At 46.5% G+C, this 5,420-nt stretch overlaps 1 long non-coding RNA gene across 1 annotated transcript in view; it reads right to left on the bottom strand.

Moving 5' to 3' along the window:
- LOC109297073 overlaps positions 1 to 4,886 on the bottom strand; it is a 15,052-nt gene extending 10,166 nt beyond the window's left edge. Inside the window, exon 1 of the long non-coding RNA XR_002097189.1 lies at positions 4,876 to 4,886. This is a non-coding gene — a long non-coding RNA (uncharacterized LOC109297073). The remainder of the gene's footprint in view (positions 1 to 4,875) is intronic.
- Between the last annotated feature and the right edge of the window lie 534 nt (positions 4,887 to 5,420).

Genomic DNA, 5,420 nt, shown 5'->3' with positions numbered 1-5,420 from the left:
TTTCCGACCCTAATTCTATGAATCTACAGTCACTTCTTCACACTCCTATGTGAGGAAGCTATTATACCATACCCGATTATAAAAAGTGACAAAGTAGGAAAGGGAAAAAGAGAGAGAGAAAGAGAGAGAGAGAAGCTTATAATGACTTTACTTCAGTAAATGAAGATGCCCAAGATATACACAGGGCTCTAACCATGGTAGGACAAAATGTAACCACTGACATTTTGTCCAGCTTTTGCTCATGGCCAGCATCTGCCCTTCTACGTCTACAGCCAGGAAGGAGAAACAACGCAACTTCCCTGACTAGAGCTGTAGCCAGTCCCTGAGTCTCCAGGCTGTGGGATAGCTCTCCTGTCTTTAGGAAATAGGGGCATTAGAGAGTCTTGGTTTAAAGCTGGGTTTTCCAAGAACCAGCCTCCGGAGCCCTATCATTTGGCCCACTGTGCTGTTTGTGGACAGACTGGCCCCACACATTACATTCAGTCTGCAATGGACCCAGCCCCATGAGCTGACTGCAGTGCATGAAACTCATCTGCCATGCTCTGGGCTGGATCCAGCACACAGGGTCAATCCCAATCCACAGTGGATGCTGAATGTGGCACCCATGCCAGACTGGCCCTACATGCAGGATCCAGGACCACAGTGCACACCAGAACCAGTATGCAGGGCCAGTCCTGCCTGGGTGCCACATTCAACATCCACCCTGGATCAGCCCTACATGGTACATGCAACACCTGGGGACGGGGCCAGGGATGGAGCCAGGGATAGAGCTGGCACACACACTGTACACAGTGCTCAGAAGTAGTCCAGACCTGCTGTGCCTGCTGCACCTATGCTAGGTGAGCCCTGCGCACTGCCTCTGGCCATGGGGCCAGATGAGTTTGATACCCCTGGTTTAAAACAAAGCCAGGTCCTTCCTTTTTGTGGCTCAGTCATTCCAGTAGTTGGGTGGACTCACGGACCAGATGCAGCTCTGTTCAGATGGGGGAGGGGGAAACACTGCGGCTCCAAAAAACAGAGTGGGCACATCTGCCAAGCAAGACACAAAGGAAGAGAGTTCTGAACTCACAGCTTTCCCCTAGAAGCTCCAACTCCTCAAGTCCATAGTCAGTGAGGTCTCTCCACGGGACTCCTTAATTAGAGTTCCTGAAAGGAGCCAGGAGAGAATTATCTCATCCCTTGGTGGGCTCACAGTATGCCAGAAAAATGCCCTGGGTCCAGGGCCAGAGCCAGACCTGGAGGTACAAGGTTGTGATTTTGCTGTCTTCTCTTTAGGCAACAGAGATATGAGAGACTCTCAGACTGAGGTGCAGCCTAGGCCGGGAAGGCTTGACCCCATATCAACCCCTTCCCACCAGGTCGCCATAACAGAATAGTCTGCATCCCAGAGGATATAACATGGATAACAGGAGGCACTTCCCTTCACCCTGGAATAGTACAAAGAGGAGCTGGCATCACAATGTAACACTGAACTCTGGTAAATAGGAATTCTCTATATTCTACTATGACCCAAAAATAATGTGAATAGGGATGTTTTAAATGGATATATTCTTCTTCTTCCCAATTCCTGTCACCCTAATTTCTAACCTGCTAGGTATTTCAAAACTTTACCAGTTCCAATTCAAATCATGAGACAAAATATTTGAAAATCCTCCTATTCTTACTAAAAGAGTGTTCACTTTACATTTTTAAGCGAAAACTCACAGATGTCTCCCAGGAAGCCTAACCTAGGAAATTGTCTCTATTTTGAGAGAGCAAAAAAACTCTGAGGGCAAAATAGTTTTGAGTCACAGTTCCTCTTTTCTCACAAAGATAATGAAAGCTGGCAGGCAGGGATGGAGATCCAGGTTAGCTTTTATGTTTACTAGAGTGAATTAACTGAACTAAGATATTTCTAAATCACCTGGAAGATTCTTATCTAAGGCAATTCTGAAAATGTTACCAATGTGACTTAGGAGCCTAAGTTCCAATTATTCATAAGTGACCTGGGCATTTAGAGAAACTAGGGGCCAGATCCAAAAAGGAGTTAGGTGCCTAAGCTAAGAGTTAGGTGGAATTTAGACAGGTATCCTTCTCACTAAAGTAAGCTCATCATTTCTTCTTAAATAACACCACAGATTCAACAGGAGTGATAGACATTGCTCCTGATCCAGCCACGACTCTTGCTTGGTGATCACAGCCCTCTCCTGGGTAGTACCAGATGTGGTTTGAACCATCTCGGGTTGAGGAGGATTAGAAGCCAGGTTTCACACTACACAGGCAAGGCTACTTCACAAAAGGTTGATGACTGGGAGCCCTACAGAGCTACAGCTGTAACTCAAGCCTTGCTGGCCCAGCCCTAATCCTGCATGTAGGAACCTTACTAGGGTAAACTCAACCATTAGTCCCAACCTAACCGTAGCTGGCTAGATGAGCCCTACCAAGGTCAAGTCTAATCATAGTCCAGGAAATCCTACCTGGGTAGCCCCTATGAAGTCCACTCTAACCCTAGCCTGTACCAAGTCAAACCCTACTATATCTGGCTCACATCTAACCTGGCTGGTTCCACCAAGCACAACGCAAATAGTAACACCAGGAGCTCTAAGGGCCTCACCCCTACACTGAGACCAATGAATCATATTTGCCCTAACCCTAAACCTAGGCAAGTGAGTTCTACTGGAATAAACCCTAACCCTATACCCTATACATAGGAACTCAACCAGGTCCAACCCTACCCCTAGGCCCGGCCCAACCTAACCCTACCCAGCTCTTAGAAACGCTACAGTGATCAGCCCTAGCCCTAACCTGACAGTCCCTATCAAGCCCAAAATAACACTAGTCCAGCAATCTTAATCATTCCCAGCTTAATCCTAGATCCAAAAGCTATAAACAGATCAGCCTTCACCCTAGCTCAGGTGGCTCTATCACACACAGCTCTAACAGACTAGGAGAAAAGCTAGGGAGGGGTAGGGAGAAAGCTATCACTACCCCAGCAGAACCTAATGAGCTTTTCCTTAATCCTAAACACAGGAACTTTTATGGATCCCAGAAATAACCCCTAGCCTGGAGAGTCCTCCTGGACTCAGCCCTAGCAGAAGGCTCAGAAGCTCTACTGAGCCCAACCCTAACCTTGCCTGTTAACCCTACCAGGCCTAACCCCAACCAAAATGCTGAGAGCTCATCATTAAATTTAGCCCCAAAAACCTAGCAGGCCTGCCCTTAAGCCCTGCATAGTGAGTACTGATTGTTCGTTCCCAAGCTCTATGATGACGGTCCCTACTGGGCCCAACATAACCATAGGGCTGGTAGGGCCTGTTGGCCTATCATAAACCTAGTCCAAAAATCCTTACTGAGCTGGCAGTTCCTATAACTCTAACCCAACATGGGAGATGTTCCAATCCTAGCTATAGCATCAGGACTCCTAATTCTACCGTGGGTCTAACTAACTCTAACAAGGCCTTTACCAACCACAGCTCTACCTCTAGCCCAAAGACCCCACTACCCTTAAACAAAAGCCTAGTATAAGCCCCAACTTAATGCTACCCTAATCAGCTCAACTAGTCCAAAACTTAAACCTAGCAAGCGGCTTAAGTGGATATCCTATAGGTATCCTAACCATGGACAGTGGGACCTAACTCCATCAACCCTAACCTTAGACCAGCAGACCCTATCGCCACAAACCTAGACCTAGCTTGGGAACCCTGACAACCTCAACATTAGCCCAAACCTGGGGACTCCCAATAGCCCCAACTCAAACCCTAACCAGGGGCTCCATATTTGTTTATTTATTAGATTTATGTTGTAACCTTCCCAAACAGGGCTCAGGGCAGCATACAATAAAAGACAAAAGAAGCTCTCAGAGTTAGGGCAAGGGGTGGGGTGGGAAACAGATCAGGCCACACTAGGATAAATATCTGACTGGTAGGACTCTGCAGGTTAGATTTACATTTGGCAATATGTTTATGGTGGGGATTGGGGTTCAGTTTGAAGTTCTTCAGGCCTTCAGATGTAGGGTTAAGGGTAGAGCAAGTATGACCTAGTATTAGGGATGTGAAAGGTAGGGCTGCCCAGGTATGATTTTAGGACTGGGAATAGGATTATAGCTACTTGTACTTGATAGGCTAGGCTTAGGGGTCAGGAAGGTAGGATACCAGGGGTTTAGGGTTAGGAAAGTAACTGGGTTCTCCAAAATAGGGTTATGTGGAGGGCTCTAGAGGTCCATATGTTAGTGTTACAGCTGAATCTGTAAAGGTTAGTGGGATTGGAAGGTCAACCCCAAATTTCTTTAGATATGTGACTACTTGGCTGTGGAGTTAGAATGAATGTTAGGAGTAGGGTTAAAAATTGAATTCTGAATATGAGATTGGCCAGGCATTTCATAGACTTCATAGATTTTAGGGTCAGAAGGGACTTATTTGATCATCAAGTCTGACCCCCTGTCCTGGGCAAAAAAGAGTGCTGGTTTCAGATGCCCCCAGTCAGGTGGTTTGTCCAATCTCCTCTTAAATACCTCCAAGGAAGACAGCACCACCTCCATTGGAAGCGTATTCCATATTTTGGCAACCCTCACAGTAAAGAATTGTTTCCTGATGTCCAGTCTAAATTTGCTCTCCTTCAGTTTGTGACCATTGTTTCTAGTTACCCTGATGAGCGCCCTGGCATTGGCCAAGCTATCTATGGAAGTTATGAAATATCCATGTTTGGAAACTTTTGAAAGTAGGTTAGACAGACACTTGGCTCGAATCCTTTAGGCAGGGATGATCCTGCCTTGAGGAGGGGGCTAGACTACATGATTTTGTAAGATCCCTTCTAGCCCTACTTTCCTATGATCCTATGAAATCCTAGGACTAGTAGAGCTACACTTCAGAGTTAAGCAGACAGGGCACTGCACCCTACAATTAGGCCTGTGGCTGGTAGGGCTGTGTGGTATAGATTCAGGATTGGGGCTAATAAGCTTAGGCTTACAGAACTAGGGTTCAGGGTGCAGCTGTTACATAAATCTGCCTTAGAATTCAAGTCCTAGCTGTTAGGTCTCTCTGAGATCAACTGAAAGTAAAAGCTACACTTAGCATTCCTTGGGCTCCCCAAGCTAGGGTGGGAGGTTTGGCAGGGACAGCACCTGGGGCTAGGGTTAGAGTAGCAACTAGCCAGGCCCCCCAGGCTAGCATTATGTTGGGGCAGCTAAAAGTGTTTGTGTTAAAGTTCAAAGGATCATGAAAAAGTAGGGCTGGATCATCTCACATGCTTATCTAATCCAACCCCCTGCTCAAGGCAACATCACCCGACTAAACCATCCTAAGTCAAGTATCCATCTAACCTGTTCTTGAAAACTTCCAGGGATTGAAATTCCATGACTTTTCACTGTTCAACTAGCCTCATTGACAGAGTTAGGGATCCAGCCACAGGAATAAGGGAAGTGGTGGGGCAGGAGATAAATTCAA

Source organism: Gavialis gangeticus, unplaced genomic scaffold (genome assembly GCF_001723915.1).
Source record: "Gavialis gangeticus isolate Ggan-Ray unplaced genomic scaffold, GavGan_comp1, whole genome shotgun sequence".
NCBI classification, from domain to species: Eukaryota; Metazoa; Chordata; order Crocodylia; family Gavialidae; genus Gavialis; species Gavialis gangeticus.
Note: the sequence above shows the minus strand (reverse complement) of the source record. Positions and strands in the feature narration are given on the sequence as shown.